Consider the following 21,377-nt stretch of genomic DNA (forward strand, 5'->3'; position numbering starts at 1 on the left):
CCAGTATCTCATACTTCATCCTGGACCCAGTCCAAGCCTCTGGTCTGTCCTCAGCCCCTGCCACCAGCAGCCGGACGTCCTCTTGGCTGTGTGCCTGGCAGCTGTGCTCTGGCTGCTCTGGAGCTCCTGGCTCCAGTTAGCAGATGTTCATGTGAACAGATATATTCAATCGAGGTAGAGTCCTTATCTGCTCATTCTACTCAGTCTGCCCCTGAACACTTGGCTGACCAAAGAAAGACTTGGGAGCATTCAGGCCAAAATAAAAACTGCAATATTGTCAGTTCCTAATATAATTCAGCTGTGCATCTTTAGTTTTTTGAGGTCTACCAGAAACTCAAAACAGTTTAGGGTTTTTCTGTGTTGCAGTCTTGGCACCTCGTCCAGCTGAAGCAGGATTGTGTCCTGGGGACTCTGGCTCTACATTTGGGAGTCTGTCTGGTCACAGTCTCATTTAACCAGTGGTGGGACGTATCGCTGTCCAAGTGGCCACAAAGCCAGCCTGCAGTCCAGCTCATTGTGTTCTGGTGGTTTGCAGACCTTGGTCCTCACACAGGGTTTGACGGCAGAGTTGTTTTTCTGGATGCTCGCATGCTTTCAGTCTGCAGATGATGTTTCATAGCTGTTCATGTTCTGCTTGCTCTCAGTTGACTTCACTCCATTTCCCCAATAGTACTACAATTATAGTGAGAAGATGAACATGTGTTTACTGAGAGGAACCCTGGATCTGCAGAGGGCAGCAGGACTAACCTTCTGGGGGTTCAGCCTGGCCAGAATCTCTTCAGGTTTTTGAAATAACTTCATTTCCCTTCTGTCAGCCTGACCACAGCAGCCAGTCAAAGAACACACGTGCAGTGCAGCTCACTGCTCCATCAACCTGACGCTGCAGCGTGGTGTGCAGGTCTCAGCTGTCTGTGAGACAAGCAATCGGCAGAGCGAGCAAGCGGGCTGATGACTGTCCTCAGGTACCGACAGATAAACACCTGTGGAGCAGAGGAGGAAGAGGAGGAGAGATGATGAAGGGAGTGAAAATGAACAGTTGACAGAAGGAAAACCAGGAGGAGAGGGATGGGAGACTGAGTGAGTGAGTGAGGAAAAGGACCAACGAGGAAAACATGAGAAAGCGGGAGAAAAGAAATCGAGAGAGAGAGATGAAGAAGTGTTGAGAAGGATTCAAACTGGGGTCGGCATCATCCGTGTCTTGCGCTCTGACCACTCGACCACCTGAGCGAGTCGATGGCGTTCACAGTGTTTGTACATGATGACGAAGGAATGGAAGTGGCTGCGTTGTCTTGCAGCTCTGCTGTGTATCTAGTTTTTATATTATTGCTCTTTGTACATTGATTTCTTGGTATAAAAGGGCAGGTTAGAGATTCCCTTTATTCAGGATTTGTGAGCTTTTTGTTTTCATTATATTGTTTTTCTTTTCTTTTGTGAATGACGGAATAAACCTGTCTTTGTGCTTCTGCTTCATCAACGAGCTGTGAACCGTCAGCAGCTGCCTGCTCAGCACTCGTTACTCTGATACTCTGAAGTGCAGAGTCAAGAACTGGGTTTAAATTCCTGGGTTTGGAGTTTTTTGCATCAAGATTCAAAACCCTTTCTTGTGAAAGTCACGTCAAGCTGACGTCAGCATGTCACAAAATCTCACAACTGCTCACAACAAAAAGATTGTGTCACGATCCCTGTCTCGTGCTTCCTGTTTTATTTTGTAGTCATGTCCTGTCTTCCTGACCTCCGTCCTGTGATTACCTCATGTGTGTCACCTGGTTGATGGCACCACCTGCACCCCGTTTACCTCCTTGTGTTTAACCTTGGTGTTTTCCCTGTTAGGTTGATGGGCCATGGTTAGTTTTGATGTCTTGTGCTTGTTCTGTTCACGGTCTGGTCTCAAGTTCACCAGTCACCAGTCACCAGTCAAGTCTCCGGCCTCACGTCACGTCAAGTCTCCGGCCTCACGTCACGTTACGTCTCCAGCCTCACGTCACGTCTCCAGCCTCACGTCAAGTCTCCGGCCTCACGTCACGTCAAGTCTCCGGCCTCACGTCACGTCAAGTCTCCGGCCTCACGTCATGTCAAGTCTCCGGCCTCACGTCACGTTACGTCTCCAGCCTCACATCACGTCTCCAGCCTCACGTCAAGTCTCCGGCCTCACGTCACGTCAAGTCTCCAGCCTCACGTCACGTCACGTCTTCGGCCTCACGTCACGTCTCCGGCCTCACGTCACGTCAAGTCTCCGGCCTCACGTCACGTCAAGTCTCCCTCATCTTCCACCACAAACCCTAACAGACTGTTATTCAGCAGAATTGTACCAATGGACTTGATCCCTGCAGGGAAGCCAGTTTGTCGTCCTTCAGTCGCTCAAACATCCCCGGAGAGAAGGAGGGACGTCCTGTAAATGTAAAGGAACAGCTGGGGTGCAGAGTTTGGACTCTTGTCATAAAAACATACATAGTGGATGGTGTCACACACACTTACCCGTTTAACAGAAGGGGATGTCAACAGTGACCACTCCATGACTGCGTAGCATTGAAGTCGCCCCACGTCTAACTTCCTTTTTTTTTTTTTTTTTTTTTTTGCAGTTATATGACCAGGGTGGCACCATCTGTTCCAAATAAGAGCAGAAAGTGGCTCTTCTCTTTCTAGTCTCAGATTTATTCCTGTCTGACCAACAGGTTTGGAGCGTCTGAAGCACCAGCTGCTCCAACCGTTCGCCTGCATCATCTATCAGTCTTTTCCCTCGTCATTGTTCTCTTCCTCCCTCCCCTGTTTTCTCCTGTCTGTGGGATGTCCACCGCTGCAGACAGTGAGAACACGAAGTTGCTGCGCGAAGGCATCCTGTGATACATGTAAGTGAATGAAACAGGGAGAAATGGGGCTGAAGTCTTGAGCTGAGAGGGTGTGGCTGGACGAAGCTACTACTAGTAAATCATAGTAAAGTGTGACAAACTCAGAGGAAGCCTGTTAATGGCTCCTGTCACTGTGCAGGCACACACGGCTCACTGTGAGCGACAAAAAACACCGATGCTCTGGTGTTTCACCTGAATGGTGTTCACCTGCCACCTGGAGACAGCACCTGAGGCTCTGCGGGTGGTTTCGGTCGTGACTCTCGCTGGGCCGGTTGTGTCGACGTGGCTCATAAGTAGTCATTAGCTATAAGCTGCAGAACTTCAGAGTTCCATGAGGAGCAGCACGGGCAGCTCTCAGACATCACATGGAACCATTTGATTCAACATTAGCAGTGGCTGAAGCGACATGTCCACGTGGTCAAGCGCGTGTATTTATGTGTGCCTTCGTGTGACGATGGAAGTCACTGATCACACACAACACACGACAAAGCCTCCTTGTCTTTCTCGTTCTGCTAGTAACCTGTATTTTACATGAAATTCAATTTTGTGTGCAATTAACTTTCCCCACAGCAAAGTATGTGACTGGAGGGAGTGATGGGTTGATGAGAGGCTGTAATTGGACGAATGAGTGAAAATGAAAAAGGAAAAGAGTGAGGTGGAGTGAGAGAAACAAAGACCTGGGTCAGAGAAAGCTGGTGAATGTCAGCACATCCCAATCAGATCCTGGGCAGGAACCCGTGACCTTGGCACAGTTGTGCTGAAAACAGAATGGTGGTGAAGAAAAGAGCGGCTTTTCCTCTCCCCAGCACAAGCTCGTCGTCAGGGTTTACCTGAACATGTCTTTATTTCAAAACCCATTCGTGAAGCTCAGTTGAAACAAGTTGGAGTAGATTTAGTTTAGATGACAGACCCTTGGTCTCTCCCCTGCACTGTATTAGGGAGCTAAAGCCCAGATCAGCTGACCGCTAGTTAGCTCGGCGCATGAATGGTAATGGATGGAAGCGTTAGCATACCTCGGTCTTGCCTACTCGTCTTCCAAAAACTGTAGTTCCTGCTCTTTGTGTTTTGTTTCAAACAATCATTGTTCAGGATGTTGGCATCCAGCAGTAACCCTCCTCATCCTCTCTGACAGGTCGGCCATGATTGGTGGCAGCAGTCCCTCTTCTACTCCTCAACATTCATTTGGTTCTTGGGCTGAAGTTTTTAATTACATGTCACATGACTGCGTCTGGTCAGGAAAGTAGTTCCTGTGCTGTACCTGATCCTGACATCGCAGGATCTCGACCTTCATTCTAGCTCAGGCGAACACTGTGTTTGAGAAAAGAGTCATTTTGATGGAGCCACTGGACTCACTCATCCACCATTTATCGTGCTAAGCTAACTAGCAGTCAGCGTCTCTAGCTTCCCGGTGACGGCAAGATGGTGTATTTCTACACAACGGCACTCCACGCCCTGCCGCGTCTGTGAGTGTGTGTGATCCACGCTGGCTTGAGTGTCTACTATTCATTCGTGCATGATTGTTTGTAGAGTGTTTTGCGATGTAAGAGAGTAATGCCGGTGGTAAATACTACCTCCAGGAAGGATTCCGACCTGGTCGCTCCTCACTGAATACTTCTGTGTGACAGGAAAGCACCATTGCGGTGCTTAACTTATCATTCTACAACACTGAGCCCCTTTTTTAATACTTTGAAGCATTTTAACTTTAGAGTCACAGTGAATTTAAGACTTGTTTTTTGCGGGCGTCTTCTTCTTCTTTTTCGCTCTTGTAATACACTGCACACTAATTTAAGTTTTTAAACTTCTTAGACTACTTGCAGCGTGTGCTTGGTTTTCAACTGACTGGCCAAGATCAAGTGACAAAATGGATCAGTAATGCATTTAATCCTGACATTCATTCAATGCTGAAATCAGCTTGTCTGTGACATCATGATGGACACAAAGTCACCATTCAAAGAACAAGCCAGTGGGATCGTCAGCAAACTGCAGTTCACTTGGAATCATTTTAGGAGCATTGGACTCTGACGCCTTTTCTGCTCAACTTGGTTTTCTGTTGTGAAGCTGTGATTTGTGGAACTGCAACACTTCAACAACTTGCAGACAGCAGCAGGTACAGTGTTAGCAACATGCTAGCAGAGCAGCAGCTCCAAGGCTCTTGTTTGTGTCAGATGATGTGTCCCGGAACTCTGTGTGTTCGCCGGGATCCAATGACCGTTCACTGATCCAGGCAGGATATCAAAATGTTAAGACACACAAGCAACGCCTCCCCAGCGCAGAGGCCTTGTTGTGTGTTAGACAGAAGAATAAAGTCTTTCTGGATGTACGACAGCATGTTTGAGTTTGGGGTGAAGGCAGGAGACTTCCCTTCTGTTGTTGTCTTGATGCTCATCTGCACTCTTCGTTCTGTCTGTTCTGACGTTGCACCACCGCCATGTTACACGCTTCTTTATGCATTTATTACCAAGTTTGAGTGCTGCACAGGATTTGTGGTATGAGAGCTGCGTTTTATTGGTGCTGCCTCTGGGACTGAAATTCCCTCTGGATCAATAAACTATCAATCATCTATCTATCTATCATCTATCTATCTATCTATCTATCCATCTATCATCTATCTATCTATCTATCTATCTATCTATCCATCCATCTATGTATCATCTATCTATCCATCCATCTATGTATCATCTATCTATCCATCCATCCATGTATCATCTATCTATCTATCTATCTATCTATCTATCTATCATCTATCGATCTATCTATCTATCTATCTATCTATCCATCTATCTATCTATCTATCTATCCATCCATCTATGTATCATCTATCTATCTATCTATCATCTATCTATCTATCTATCTATCTATCTATCATCTATCTATCTATCTATCTATCTATCTATCTATCTATCTATCTATCTATCATCTATCTATCTATCTATCTATCTATCTATCCATCTATGTATCATCTATCTATCCATCCATCTATGTATCATCTATCTATACCATGGAAATGTAAATCTGCATCCGCTCATTTAATTCTGATGCAAATTCAAAAATCAACACAAGGTTCCTTTTGTCTGCACATCACGCAGGACAAGGAGGTGGTGACTCGGAGGCGTTCCCTCCTCCACGCTGACACGGAGGGAAGTATGAAAACGATATGATGAAACTATGTGATTGGGCTTTGTGGCAACAACATCTGGGACCATTCTCCCAGCTGGATGTGGAGCTTGGATGTAGCTGTTTCTCATCCAAGTTAATCTTCTGAAACATGGACAAATTCCTCTGATGAATAATCACAAATAAACGTGTTCAGATTTTCAAGTGATGGTGAATACTGATGCAGTTGTCACATTCCCAGGAAGTCTTGATGAGCCATCCGAGTGTGACAGGAGGGAACAAACAAGGCTCCCTTCAGAATCTCTGAGAACAAATCATCAATATTTTCTCATTCAGAACATGAAATTAAATAAACTGGTAAATTAGGGAACTTCCAGACTGTTAGATCGAAGCGAAGTAAAATCTGGTCAACTGGACGTAAGTTTAAACTTACGTCCAGTTGACCAGATTTTACTTCGCTTCGATCTACGATGACCTGGATGAACGAGAACCTACACAGACATCTTCCAGACTGTTAGGTTTTGTTAGTTTTGGTCTTCCTGCGAAGTGTTGGTTCACACAGTGAGCGTCTTCAACACATTTAGTTGCGTGCGTGCCACATCATTATCCTCAGTGCTGGGGGGCGGGTGGGGTGTTTGTCCTTGTCTTCCATGGTGAAAACTCATATTTTACACCCTCGCTGAAGCCCTCGGAGATTCACGCTCATAGTTGTTTGAAGAGGTTGGGTTTCTGCCTTTATTGCTGAGGTAAAGAAAACACACTGAAGAATGTTTCAGGCCTGAATGATTGTCAGCTCATACTGCATGTGAAGACAAAACAGGAAGGCCCCCATGGTTTTTTATTAGCTGGAGTCACGAATGTGCCAGAGACTCTGGTACAGTATAGAAGAGCAGATTCAGTCCCACACAGATACTGTACGTACCAGGGCGCTCAGAGACAAACCTTGACGGCCCATAAAGACTTTTTTCAATGAGTCAGAGGTCCATTTATTGAGGCTGCTTGTGATAAAACTGTAATATTCAAAACAGAATGCCCTTTTCATTCAAAACAACAACAAAAATACAAACTAAAACAAAATGTCATTTCCATTTTGACATAAATTGAATTAAATAGTTGAATAAACCAAACACGACCGCTGTCATGAATGCAAACCAACGCGTCAGGAGGGGTTAAGAACTCTTTTCCTTTTAAATGCAAGCACGGAAGAAGCACAAATGCATCTCTGTCCTGTGGTGGAACCTCTCAGGAGGTCCACACCAGCATCCACGCTAAAGTCAAACCAAACCGCCCTTTCAGTTCAGCAAACTGGTTAAAACTTTCAAAACTGCTCCATCAACAAAGGTGAAAGTTTAAAAAAAAACTGCGCTGGCAACAGTGACCTCTAGGTGACCTGGTAACAGGCACGGAGACGAGGATCTCGCCTCCCTGCGGGTGCGAGCGAAGTACCAGTGCGGTCGCATGTGGACTATCGTGTACCTGTCTGTATGTGCGGCGGCTGCGAGGGCAGGGGGGAATAGAGACACGGCGTTTGGGATTACAAAAAAAAACAAAAACGCTCTGGCCGGACCGGCCATTCGGAGGCTGGCCTTGACGAGCTGACCCAATCAAAACGCAGCGAAGGAATAACAGTTCAGGGAACACAAATGGGTGGCGCTGCCTATTGAGGATCCCTGGTGTGTGGATTACAACGAGTAGTAGGTCTGAAAAGCTCCTGATAGCCACACCTCTCGGTGATCTGTCAGTCAGCCAAGCAACACCAGTGACCTTGTCACCTTTTAGCAACTTCCCTTGCTTGACATCAAATTCTCATTTAGCATCAAAAGAGTTTCAGTGCAAGTGAGTCCGCTGCCAGAGGTCCTCCTGCTCACGGCTGCACGCTGGCTCCTGTTTCAGGTGGCTGATGTTGAGGACGCACTTCATTGAACACGTGTGGTTCCACCTCAGCTTGGGGGGGGCCTGGAGCTGTTCCCCTGTGAAACAAGAAAAAAACAGGATGAGGAATATTTGTCCATCATTCTTGTTGATTATCACCAGAGCTCCTGGGTGCAGGGGGTCTGGAGCAGGTCCAGTCCTGCAGGACCATCTCTGCTACCCTGTTTCCTCTTGTTTGTCTATCATTTGAGGCCATAAACTGGTAACGAGCAACTCTGACTTGGTCTGACGATCTAAATGTGAATATTATGGTATTATCATTTCATAAATGGTCCTCAAGTATGACATTTGGCAGAAAGTATCCTGAATTATAGTGAAAAGTATTGAAATGATGTCCTGGGGTCTTTCTGCTATTCTGTTTTAAAATATCAGCCACCAAAGATGTGCGGCTGCTGGACACATTCTCAATAAGACGGATGAGTGGAAAGCAGCTCATGGCGAACCTCACAGTCTCGACTGAACCAAGACAGCCCCAGAGTTGGGGAGCATTGAGCCCAACAGGAACTTCCTATTTTGAAAAGGAAACTTAGAAAAAAGGCGCTGTCCAGATGAGGCTGAGCGTATTTCTTATGTTTAATAGCTCATATGTTCATGTGTTGTGGTGGAGAACATGAAACGGAACGTCACCAAAGGGAAGCACATGCTTAGAAATGGTAGTCTAGCGACTCCATGCATGTACAATGACCTCAGTAGCAAATCAGCCTCTGCTTTTCTCTTTGTACACAGATGCCATCACACCTTCGACCCCTGAAATACGGGGGGGAAACAGGCAGCGCCTTGTGGTCGGCTCCTGTGGACTGACGGTTCTCACGCTGCACTGAGCACTTTGATAGTTTTTTGTGATAGTCGTGGAATATTGAGCAACACTAAAATAAGAGAATAGACACCTTGGATACCTTCCAAAGCAGAAAAGGGGAGCGATCGCTCACCAAATAGCGCCAGTATCCAAATGACGCAAGCAGAAAGATCGTGTGAGAGACAGCACGTAGAAACTACAAGTCACAGAAAAGTGGCCAACTTTTTACCCAGAACAGCTCACACTTGTTTGAATCCCCACGTATCAGAGAAGGGGGGTGATGTGTTTGTCCTGGTGGAATGTGTGTAAAAAGAACTGAATCTAAGGGTTTGGGGCCTGGATTTGGTGAGCATACACCTGTCCTCAGTATTCTACTTGCTTTTATGTGCATTGGATATTTTTTCAGCATGGAATTGGGCTTAACTGCTAAAGACTGTTAAATCCTGGCTGTTCCACTCCTCAAACCTGCACGTTAAAGTTTATCACTGTGCACGGTTGACACTTTTCTGAGAAACCGTAGTGGTTTCCTCGAGTGTTCCCTGCTTGCTGGGCGAAGCTGTCGCTGGACGCAGGCCCTCTCGCTGTGCTGGCAGGTGCTGTGTGCAAGTTACGGCTGCAGATGAAGAAGAAAAATATGCTCTCAACAATCCTTCGTCCAGTGGATTGGAGCTGCTAGATAAGACAGAACTGATGCTCTGGAGTCTAGAGCATTTTACTGGCTCAACAGTTGCCACTTGCACTCCAAGCCAAGTGCAGTTCAGCACTGACCAGCCAGGAGGGCTGGGCCCCGGAGGGCTGGGCCCCGGAGGGCTGGGCCCCGGAGGGCTGGGCCTGTCACTCTAAACCTCCCACTCTGGGTTAGTAAAAGCATCCAAACCTGAACTATGTTGACCGCTTCAGCACATTGCTGTGATATCTCAACACTGCAGAAAGTGTGGAACAGAAATGCACATGAGTTCCTTTTATGTGCTCGCAGGCCAGTCTTGTCCAGTTGACTCCAGCTCTGATGTGGATGCAGGAGCCAGAGGCCTAAGACAGACTGAGACATGCACGTTCATACGAGCCTGACAGGGAATCTCGGTGTGATACAGTGAATATTCACCTCTTTGTCCCTGCTGACTGTGGCTGTCGGTGCGTATCCTTCCCCGGTTCATTCTCTTTGCTCTGATCACTTGCGCTCACGTGTCTGATAATGATTGATCTCCCTCTGTGGTTTGGTTACCGTTGTGTCAACATACACTGGAATTGCACTGTTGCTCAATAAAGTGTGCTGCTGTTTGTTCAGGTGAAGCTGATTCTGTCCTGCAGGTGCTGCCTGTTTGGGGAGGTTTTCCAGCAGGATTCCTTCAGTTGCCTGACAGGCAGGTGAAGCTAAACAAGGAAACTGAAGCAAGGAAACACAGGCAGCAGTCCAACACCACGGCACCGCATGAACACGATGCTCAGCGCTGCCTGGTGCTGATGATGAGCTCATAGGAACATTACTGAGATCCTCAAGCACATGATGGGATATTAAGTAGCAGGACAAGCTCAGGTTTCTAGTCTGCCTCTGCTGGTTATTTATTTTCTGGTGGTTTTAGACTTAAAAGGGAATTGAGAGGATAATAGTTATGTATGTGAAGCCAAAATTTAAATGATTCTCTGCTGTTACTTTGGATAGCAGCATTAAAAGGACGTTCAATACAATTGTCAGAAATCTTTATAAATGTGGACTGTAAAGCTCTTTGCTCAAGTTATTAACTTTGCCACTTTTCCCAGGAGATTCTGACAGCAGCAGTTGCTAAGGAGGGCAAAAGCACACCATTATTTCCTCCAATTTGCTTCAGTTTATTTGAAACTTGTCAAAATGTTTCAATAGTTTATCATAACTAACAGACCTTAAATATTTATGAAGTGGGAAAACTTATAGCCCCTCTTGATTAGTATTGTTAGGTCTCGCGCCTGTTCTGGACTAAGACTGAACTAAATTTGTTCAAGGCATAACCAATTTCTTATTTTATATCAGACATGTTACTGTGATGTTCGATGAGTCTCCAGCGTCGGAGTGGGTCACACCGGTGACCTGCAGATCCTTGACCGCTTCGTGACTGGCGAACTGCATCTAGATCACCAGCTGTGATAGACATTCATTGAAATGACAGCTGTATTTAATCTAATTTGCAGTCATTTGTTGAAGTTAAACTCGGGGTATGTGGAGAGCAAATATTTAAAGTGATAACAGGTAGCCTGCTCTCTCTGCTCATTTTTCATCTCAGTTTCCCCGCGGGCACAGCCAAGACACACACGGGCCACTCTGCCTCCATCTGGAGCGGCGGAGCCTCCCGGGAGAGGTCATGTCATTTAAGATACTGTGTCCAGGCCTGGTCACGTATGATGAGTTATCAGATGCAGAAAGCCACACAACTTAATTGTTTCCTCCAATTTAAATGCTGCAATTTCGCAGTAACTCAGAAAGGAATATATTGCTTGTTGTCACAATCTCACTCACCTGAGGGTTGCCAGATCAGTCGACTCCCGGTGGCATCGTGACTGTGAGATCCCATGCAGAGTGCGGAGGTCACGCTCGCCATTGTAGAGAAGTCCAGTGCCAGTGTTCCTGAGGCCTGACTGATGTCTTCTATATTGTGCAGACAGGCCCCCCTGCTGCTGGCCATGACACGAGACTGTGAGGGCCACGCAGGTCGCTGATATTTAGAGTGAGGGGGGTGGGATGAAATGAGGGAACATAGTCAGTACACACAGAGGGACCAGAACCAGAACAAAGCACAGAGCCCTCAGCTGACGACAGGTTATAGTTACAGAACAGCAGAAAAAAGTTCTGGTTTGTTCCATGTTGAAGGAAAGGTGAGAGTCGTTGGTTATGACACTTCGCAAAAGCATCTTAGCTCTTTCATGTGTGCAGTGAAAACTGGCCGTTGCTCTCTGACCACATCTGGAATCAAATGACAGATTTCAGTGAGTAGATGAGGAGTTCGTTGGGTGATGGGGAGTTTGTTGGGTGATGGGGAGTTTGTTGGGTGATCGTTTGGTGATCATTGGGTGATGGGGACTTTGTTGGGTGATGGGGACTTTGTTGGGTGATCGTTTGGTGATCATTGGGTGATGGGGACTTTGTTGGGTGATGGGGACTTTGTTGGGTGATGGGGACTTTGTTGGGTGATCGTTTGGTGATCATTGGGTGATGGGGACTTTGTTGGGTGATGGGGACTTTGTTGGGTGATGGGGACTTTGTTGGGTGATCGTTTGGTGATCATTGGGTGATGGGGAGTTTGTTGGGGGATGGGGAGTTTGTTGGGTGATGGGGACTTTGTTGGGTGATCGTTTGGTGATCATTGGGTGATGGGGAGTTTGTTGGGTGATGGGGAGTTCGTTGGGTGATGGGGACTTTGTTGGGTGATCGTTTGGTGATCATTGGGTGATGGGGAGTTTGTTGGGTGGTCGTTGGGTGATCGTTGTTGTGATGGGGAGTTTGTTGGATGATGGGGAGTTTATTGGGTGATGGGGAGTTCATTGGGTGATGGTCTCTTCACAGCAGCGGTGTGGACTTGTCGTCACTGCTAGAGTTGGTAATGACATAAGTGACATCTCTGATGTGTTCAAGTGTCAGGGAAGCAAGCGCCTCCTTCACACCAGCCGGTGAAACGTTCACCCCTCACCCTGCTGAGGGGATGTGTGTCCTTGGTGTCCTGCCTACAAATCAGTGTGGCAATGTAAGTGCCATATGTCAGCGGCCTGGTCAGTGTCTTCTTGGGTTCATGTTAGAAGGGCAAGGGCCAACGGTATGTGTGAGCACACATTTGACTCTCAGCTGGCAACAGGAGACGAACAGCTGCCATTAAATTAACCCTCAGTAATGCGGCCTCATCAACTGGGCTGTTTTAGTTCCCTTGACAACATGTGGCCTCTCATCCAAGAGGCGTCCCTGAACAGAGGAGGAGGCCTTCATCACTACCTGCTCCCCACCTACAATGGGCTCCTGGGCCCCCCCATCCACACCTGGACCCCCCCACAACACACATGACTACCGGCTGGGTCAGTGTCTCTCGTGTGACTTCAACAAACTCTGAAGGCCAGAGCTAACATGTGACCTTATGACCCTGTAGAAGGCCACACCCACACAGAGTTCTAAAAGCCTTCAACTACTCACCAGAGTCTCACCACTTCCCTGTGTTTTGACTGCAGTACAGAGAGGGCGCTGTCGCACAGCTTACAACTCCAGGTCTCCAAAGACAAGTGAAGACGAAGCTCCTGAAACGACAAGATGCAGCAAACAGATGGATGTTGTGGTCCTCCAGGGGGCCGTTGGTGCTTCATCTGCCCCACTTACAAACACTCTCGTTGGGTAGAGGAGAAGAGGAGGATGGGTGCTCTGGTTGTCAAGGAGACAACCTTTGTGTTTTATTTTTTGAATAGTCTACATTTAAAGAAACCACAAGAGAGTGAGAGACCCCCCCCCAAAAGAAAACAAACAAATAAATGAATAAATACACAAATACAAATGTCAACCATGTGAGTATTGATTAAAACAAAGAAGACCACAAGGCCTCCCTCCTCCCTGCGTCACCAGTGTCAGAGCAGCTGGCTGCAGTCAGCAGGCAGGAGGACCACCGCCATGGCGTCACAGGCAGGAGGACCACCGCCATGGCGTCACAGGCAGGAGGACCACCGCCATGGCGTCGCAAGGAACCATCTGATCTCCAGCTCCTAGTTAGTGTCTCTGTCCTATCGCTGCTCTCCACTGCTCACGTGTCTGACCCGTCTGGTCGTCTATCTTGGGAGGGCTGACATCACTTCCTGAGAGTCACTTATTTAACATTTTGTGTTGCACAGTACACAAGAGCTGACTTGCTCCTGTCTGCCTTGTGTTGTTTCAATCAGAGGTGCATTGCATTGTGGGATACTGGGATCTGTTTGCAATGATAAGCCTATTTGCCTCTCACACTGCAGTTTCGTACTCTGGTTCTGGATATAACAGAAAACCTCTCACACACTGGTCATACGAGGCTTCCGTGTTAAACTGTACATTATAGTCTAAATGTCTAATGAGTTGAGTGTTGCAGGAAACTCACACTCCCTGCGTCACCTGCACACCACAGCAGCACCACCACGCAGAACTGCACATGCGTACACTCAAACACACTGGTGTATTTCCTGTTGGTGCAGCTAATTCTCTGTGATTAAAGATGTGGATAAAATGTAAGGAGGAAACAGTGTCCAAATGTCACGGCAGGGTGATACCTCAGTAACGAGTGCATCATTAGGTATTAGTTGTTATTTTGAAGAGAAAGAAGACGAAAAGACTGCAGAAGACACTGAACGTGACAGTAAGAGCAAAAGGAACCAGGACGATTATTGTACCAGAGGCCTGAAACTTGGGTTGCTACCCCTGAATATGGACTCAGGTCTCTGGCTGTATATCCAGCCATACATCTGCTGGGCTCTCGCACTGTTACGAAGAAGTAAGGTTATAAGCGCGACCCTCAACTTTTGCCCTGCCTGGGTTTTGATCCATTTGGTGACTCTCTCCAGGGGGAAGATTTGCTGAGGGCTCCTGGTGTTACTGCTGTCCCGTTGTCACCTCAGTCCAACGGTGCTCCACAATGCTCCCAGCAAGTCAAAAACCTTGTTCCCCTGTTCTCCCTTGGTAGTGTTTCTCATTTTTGTTCTGCTATTAAAAGCACACATGAATGTTTCAGAGTTATGCTACGTTAGCTGTACTCCATATTTACAGTAAATGTCAGCGTTGCAGGAAATTTTATCTTTTTATATTCTGTTTGAACCTCAGAGAGTCACCTGTTCTAGTGAAAGGGAAGGAAAGAAAATGAAGAAGATTCATTCCCTTGGCGTCGGCGCCAGGACAACATCTGACAGTCCTCCATCCCAGCCAAGCTACTGTCCTTGGGTGGCTGGACAATGATGACGATGATGACATCACTAACGGCTGCGATTGTGATACCACAACAGTTTAATCCAGACATCATCAAGATGACCAGCCTGTGACTGATCAAATGCTCTCACGTTGATTTAACTTAACAAGCTTTAAATCATCTTGATGATGGCCTGGCATCACACACACACACACACACACACACACACACACCTGCTCTAGCTATTTTAATCCTCAGTTTGTTAAACGAACACACCCAGCTGCAGCTACACTATCACACACTGTCCTTATGTGAGCACACACTCGTGCACACACACAATAATTGCTTTAGGTTTGGAGCGCTGGCTGATTACAGTGCACTGACGGTGGCAGAGGTGGTAGTTGTCCATCTTTGGCCTGCTTTGAGGAAGCAGCATTGCTGGAGTTGTGGGTGGGCTCACAAGATTGTCATGCTTGGCAGATGGTAATTTGGGGTTGAGCCTGTGGTTCGTATTGGGGTAAGGATATAAGTTATGGCCTGTGTTGGTTGACGAGGCGGAAGTCTGCAGTAGGGAATGAATGCTAGCTCTCTCTCTCACTCTCTCTCTCTCCCCCTCTCTCTCTCTCTCTCTCTCTCTCCCTCTCTCTCTCTCTGTCCCTCTCTCTGTTCCTCTCGCTCTCCTTCTCTCTCTCCCTATCACTCCCTCTCAGCAGATCAGAAAGTGTCACTGTTTCCGGCTCTCGTCACACTTTCCTTACTCATTCTTCCTGCTTTGGTTGGTATTCCTGCTTCATAAGTTGGAATAGAGAAACAAGGATGACGTAGAAGAGCTAGGAGGGACATTAGGAGACAGGAGAGGTGGGAACAGGAAAGGGCAGGAACCAGAGAGAAGAGATGGCATTTGGAACTAAACAAAACTAGTCGGTATCCTGAGGAAGTGACTGCTGCCAAACATGCCCAGGGATAAGGAGAGGACTGTAGCTCATGAGTCCAGGAGTACACAAGATGGCGTGAGTCTGTGTTTGATTTCTGTCCCACAGCACAATGTCAGCCCCAGCTCTTCACTTCCTGTGCTTTCCTCCATCACATCACCCTTAGCTCTCAAATAAGTCCTCACTCACTCCATCCATCAAGCCATCATCCCTCCCTCCATCCATCCCTCCCTCCATCAATCTATCATCCATCCATCAATCTATCATCCATCCATCTCTCCATCATCCACACATCCATCCATCATCCATCCATCCATCCATCATCCAGCCATCGTCCCTCCATGTTCCCCCTCTTCTCCTGTTCAGGGTGGTGGGGGTGGAGCCTATCCCAGCAGCCTTCCCCCTGGACAGGTCACCAGTCCATGGCAGGGCCAACACATAGAGACAGACAACCATTGGCTCTCCCAGCCACGCCTACGGTCAATTTAGAGTCTGGATTAACCTGGTCCCTCTTGATGTCTTTGGACTGTGGAGGAAGCTGGAGTACCAGAGAGAACCCAGCAGGAACAGGGAGAACATGGAGACTCACAGAAAGACCCCGTGCTGCAGCCGGGGCTCCACCCACAACCTTCTTGCTGGGGGCCACAGGGAGGACCACTGCTCCACCCACAACCTTCTTGCTGGGGGCCACAGTGACGGCCACTGCTCCACCGGGCTGCCCCTCACTCACTCTTGCAGGTAGTAAATGAAGCTCCAGGAAGGTCAGCCGTCCCTAGTCGTCTGTGTGTGTGTGTGTGTGTGTGTGTGTGTGTGTGTGTGTGTGGTGTTTAAGCATGATACAGTGTTTTGTCTCATATTGCAGTGAATCAAAGAATTAATCAATTGTTCTCAATGACTGTTAAATAGCCTAAATGAGCTCTAAGTGTAATTGGACTACAACTGCATTTGAACCATGAGAGGGGGGGGGGGGGGGGGACAGAGAGAGAAAGGGAGAGAGAGAGATAAAGAGAGAGAGAGAGAGAGAGAAAGAGAGAGAGGCAGAGAGAGAAAGAGAGAGAGACAGAGAGAGCACATCCTAACAAGGTGGATGGGTTCAAATCTAAACACATGCTTGTGGTTTAGGTGTATCTGCATGGTCGTATCCTTGCAGATACCGATGGTGAAACACAGAGAGTGTGTGTTCTTGTAATGACACACACCGGGGAGTCCCAGACAACACCAGCGGAGCTGCTCGGGGCACAGTTCTGTCAGTGATGACACATCAGTATGAGCGGGGTTTCTATGCACTCCCATTTCAGTCTTCAGTAGTCTAGACTCTCTAATAGTCCCTCCATGAAACAGCTAATCAACACAGCTGATGACTTGGGTGTGTGTGTGGGGAGGGGGGGGGTGGCATAGTTACGAATGCACTAAAGATCCTGTCTCCCCGTAGATATTGGGAGTACTGGGATAAGGACCAGTGTGGCTTGAGATGATGTGAGCGGTGAATGTGATGAGATGGCTGCCAAAGTGGACTTGACTTCCTAACAACCAGCAAAAACATTTTCCAGCTTCAGTCCCTGCTGGCCACAGGAGCTGATAGCATGATGAACAGAAGCCAGCTGGGTCTGCGGTCAACACGTCCCCTGTTCTGTGGGAGCTGTCATATAGACTTCTTCATACAGGTTTTTGAGGACATTCAGACCCAGGACCACATGCTGGACCGGGCGGATGAGAGGAAAATGATTTCTGCTGCTGCTGAATGTACATCTGTTTAATCGCAAGAGCCCTGCATGTGTTGTGTGAACGGACACTCGGTGTATGTGTGTATTCCTGTCTCACTGCCTCGCCATGTGTGAGACAGCATTTAAAATGTAGAGCAATCTCTGGTTTAACCTTCCAGCCATATGTCTTTCCCTCCCAGGCTTTACGGCCGGTTGTGACTCAGAGTTGGAGAGGATGATAGATAATAGTCTGTGTGTTTAGTAATTACACCGTCCAGCCAAACTGCTGCTCATTCATAGAACAGTAGCTTTTCCGACCCACTACTTGGACAGTTTGAACTTCATGGGTACGTATTTATGGGCACAGACATTGTCTTTGGCACTGGATAACTATAATGTTTTAGTGTGTGTGTCTCTCTGTATGTTTTTGTTCTGGAAAAAAACCCTCTTTGTTCTCATGTGCCTTCAGACATTCATGTTTTTCTTTTGACTGACTGACAGAACCCTGATTGTCCGCCTCATATGGTGAGCTCAGCTGTGTAGAGGCACAGTGTAAATCACACACACATACAGTGCATGTATGTCTGAGTATTCTGGGGGAAGATGTATGGGAGTGACACTGAGGGATTGACCAGCGCTGACTCGCAAGCGTCAGTATTTTGTTCTGGTCTGAACCTCACAGGAGCAGTAGTGCAGTCTGGTTTTGCTGTGTTTATGATTTAGGCTGTGTGGGTTGTGTGTTTGTGTCTGGACAACAGCAGGGCCCAAGGCCTGAGTTGTGAGCGTGATAGAGGGTTAACCAAAGCATAGCCAGAGGCCCAGAGTCTGGAGTTGTGGACTGAAGTGTTGTGATGGTCTGTGTTATCTGGACTGGGAGCCTGGGAGCTCACAACACACAGCCAGAACCCTTGGAGGAAAGTGTGCTGCAACGCCTGCTTGCCTGTATATATGACAAGGGGAAGTGTCGTGGACAGTCGGGAGTGTTTGGAGCTCCAGAGAAACATGAAAGCTGGAGACAGCAACATGAGGCAATGTCCTCCTGGAACTCTTAATATTTGTGTCTGTTTTTATTCGACACAATAAGCAGGAACACATCAGCTCAGTTCAGCTACGCAGCAGTTTACAGACTCGTGCTTTACAGTAAGAGGAAAGCAAGAGAAGACTGAGAGTACTACTACTAGTGGTACTAGTGGTACTCCTAGCAGTGATAACTGGCCACCAATCAGGTCAGGTGGAAAATGCAATGAAAACATCAGGATTATAGATTTTAGGTGGCTGGTGTTGGAAGGTGAGGATGCAGAATCCCTCTTGATTTTCTTACCTCAATAAAAGTTGAGGTGTTTTGAGTGATATCAAGCTAACAGGAGGGGGAGGCTATGACGGCATGGGTGACCTTCTCCAGGTCAACGTTGTCAGTGAGCTGCATGAATCTTCATTGGATGTCTGTAACCCATGGAAAATCAAAGTATAATTTTATATCTATGAAGTATTTGGGTCAAACCTGCAGGAGCAAAAGACGCGGCCATGCAGGGGTGTGAATAAGTGCTGTGAGCGTCCAACCACCTGACTGGAAGGTGTCATGTGAGTGAGGGTTCCTTGACAGAATTGTAGAACAGGCGGAGAACGGCATCAGTGGTCTACGCATGCAAGGGCGTTTTCAAAACTGCATTGTTTAGTCCGATGGAAATGGACTGTGGTTTGGTTCCGCCTTGGTACAGTTTGTTTGGGCAGATCTGAACCCGGCTGCTGTGTGCGGGTGTGGACCAAAACAAATGTACTGGCTTCTGGAGCAGTTCCTGTGTGTGGGAATGTGATGTGATCTCAATCAGAGCAACAACTGGACCTCTGCAACCCTGAGCGAGATGGATTGCATTAATAACAACAAAGTGTCTTGTTCTCTTGCTATTAAGGCAGACTGGACCTGAATAGCCTCCTTTTGTCACTGACCAATGAGGATTCTCACATTTCTGAGCTGCATTTTGATTCCTTTGGACTGTTTTCAGTGTGGAAGGAAGTCAAACCAAGGGGATTATCAAAGTCATCCAGTCATCGGAACTTAAGTAAGAGATCTAGAGGTTTGACAGCACCGGTCCATATGGGGTCCTTGTACAACTGAACAAACATGTCCCAGACAGTGGTGAGTAACTGGTGGTTGGGTGGAAGATGACCCAGATCCAGTCCTCATGAGTCAGACGTGTATCTGGCTTTACTCAAGTCAAGTCTTGTATTTGTTGGTTGAGATAGTCAGTAAATGATGTGACGGTTCTCTCTATGGGAGGTGGTCGGACGGTCTGTCAGGGCTCGCAATGGCATCAAGTGGACATTTGACACTGGATCCGTTTGTGCAGGCTCTTCTCTAGATGAGAGCAGACGGAGGGTGGGACTGAGAAGCTGGCAGGGTGAAGGAGAAGTGAAGGCATCTGATGTTGTCGTTTATTTGCCCAGTAAAAAGTGACAAAACAGCCTCCTTTCATCTGTTGGCTTTTCTGGTTTATTTTCCGATCAATACTTTAATCCCATTCCTCTTTAATCATTCCCTCTTTGTTCCTCCGTTTCCCTTTTTCCATTGCAGTTAACTTAATGAGTCACTTGACTGGATATGAGTCACGAGCCAAAAAGATCTTCTGTGGCCACTTAGTCTCTCTGTACTGAAGGATTAATTATGAGAGTGAGGAGTATCAGACTGCTGGGTGCTGAAGCGTTGTGGTGGTAGCAAATATACATGGAAGATTGATGCCATTCTCAGGTTGGTGTGTTACAGGAAGCTCGAGGTCATGTGATGAGAGGGACTGACAGCAGAGTCACAGGTCATCTGGAAAATCTCCCCCCTGACAAATGTAAACATTCAATAGTGCATAATACAGTGTCTTTGTGCTTGTGTGTGTGTGTGTGTGTGTGTGTGTGTATTTTCTCTTAACACAATGGGGGGATACCAGTCTGTCCTCCCGATATGTACATGTGTCCATTGATCTGACTGTGGTGAGCTGTGGTTTGTGCTCTGGTTACGTGCCTCTAACTGAACTAGAACCTAAACAGAGTGTGGCCCCAACTACAGCGTTTAATCTGATTGGCTAAGTCTTTTTTTATTCATTCTTGCTCACTGCATCATGTCATCCCACCTGACAGAAGAGCTGAAACAAAACATAAATAACTTGTGAGATGAAAGAAGTAAAACGAGTTTCAACTGGGCCCAGAAGTCTGGCCTACAAGAGTACATGGGTGCCGCCATGTTTGTTTACATCCTGAGCCTCATCACTCTGATGTGAATTTTCACGTCTTCAACTATTTTGGTCGACTGTGAGGGAGACTTAAACACGGGACCCTCCCTCCCCATGTGGTCGCCCCCCAGTTGTCTTACTTCAGCATTTGTGTGTGTCATTCTCTCTGATTGGTCTCTGATTCGGTCGAGCTTACGTGTTCAGTGCAGTCATGTCCACAAAAATTAAACATTCCTAAACATTTCTGAGGCTTTCAGCATGGATTTGAAGTGAAGCTGCTGAGGATCAGTGAGTGACTCAACCGCCGTGCACACACACGTGGGACACAGAAGCACTTCCACACGACTGTGACGTCACTCGGCTAACGTTGAGCTGATGCCAGTGAGTTCTGCGCTGCAGGGGTGTGTGTATGTGTATATATCTTTCTATCTATATATATATATATATATATATAGATATAGATATAGATATAGATATATAGATATAGATATAGACATATAGATATAGATATATATGTATAGATATATAGATAGATAGATAGATAGATAGATAGATAGATAGATAGATAGATATAGATATATTTATATATCTCAAGCTTGAGTTTACTTGATGACGGAAAGATTACAGAGGTTGAGGACCGAGGGGAGTGATCCCAAGGGAATGACTGGCTGTAAGTTAAGTACAATTTAAGTACATACACAGTTGCCTCCAAAAGGAGAATGAAGATGGAGTAAATATTACAGAACAAATAAAAACTTCACAATACTCTGAAATACAGCTTCAACAGTTTCTGACATTAATCAACAGAAGATAAAACACAAATGTGAATGTCTGTTTGTTTCTTATTGATGAATTGATCGATAATTGTTGAGAGCCTAGCAGTTGACTGAAGCACAAGATGTCATCACTATCAGTATCACTCACATGATCACCACCATCACTGTGACCGTCATCATCATCAACATCATG

At 46.8% G+C, this 21,377-nt stretch overlaps 1 protein-coding gene and 1 long non-coding RNA gene across 2 annotated transcripts in view; both read left to right on the forward strand.

Moving 5' to 3' along the window:
* The window catches only part of znf469 (zinc finger protein 469), a 228,301-nt gene that overhangs the window by 107,861 nt on the left and 99,063 nt on the right, over window positions 1-21,377 (forward strand).
* Window positions 1,801-6,034, forward strand: LOC147258133 (uncharacterized). Its single transcript, XR_015116719.1, has 3 exons — window positions 1,801-2,397; window positions 2,673-2,846; window positions 5,933-6,034. It is a non-coding gene; the product is annotated as an uncharacterized LOC147258133 (long non-coding RNA).

Source organism: Aulostomus chinensis, chromosome 7 (genome assembly GCF_037954235.1).
Source record: "Aulostomus chinensis isolate RoL2024-O1b breed Wild chromosome 7, RoL_Achi_v1.0, whole genome shotgun sequence".
Classification (NCBI taxonomy): Eukaryota; Metazoa; Chordata; class Actinopteri; order Syngnathiformes; family Aulostomidae; genus Aulostomus; species Aulostomus chinensis.